Below are 463 nucleotides of genomic sequence, written 5' to 3' on the forward strand. Positions count from 1 at the left end.
CTTGCAAATCCGGAGTATTTGACAGTGGATTTCGAAGCCAACCCCTCCCGTATGGTAATCTTTTTCGATCCCCTCGTTTTCATCTATACAAATTGTCACATTTGCTCAAATCTTGCTAGTTTGGGGAAACCCTAGTTTTGGCTTGGATTTGGAAATTTGTGTTGATGTTGGTGTTAGGGTTATGGTTAGGCTTCATACTATGCTAGGGTTAGGGTTATGTGTGTTCGATGTTGGTGTTAGGGTTATGCTATGATTAGGGTTGTGGTTATTGTTAAGTGGGGGTTAGGCTTATTGTTTCATATATATGTTAGGGCTTACATATTTTGTGCAAATATTTTGTTAAGTCCTTGATATATGTGTGTTTTTGATTATTGTAGGGATGGAAAGAACATGTGTTTATGTTCATCATGTGGATAAAGAGGCCTTTTTGAAAGGCAATGTTGAGCCGGACCCGAATGAGCTT

The sequence above is a fragment of the Triticum dicoccoides genome, chromosome 5B (genome assembly GCF_002162155.2).
Source record: "Triticum dicoccoides isolate Atlit2015 ecotype Zavitan chromosome 5B, WEW_v2.0, whole genome shotgun sequence".
Classification (NCBI taxonomy): domain Eukaryota; kingdom Viridiplantae; phylum Streptophyta; class Magnoliopsida; order Poales; family Poaceae; genus Triticum; species Triticum dicoccoides.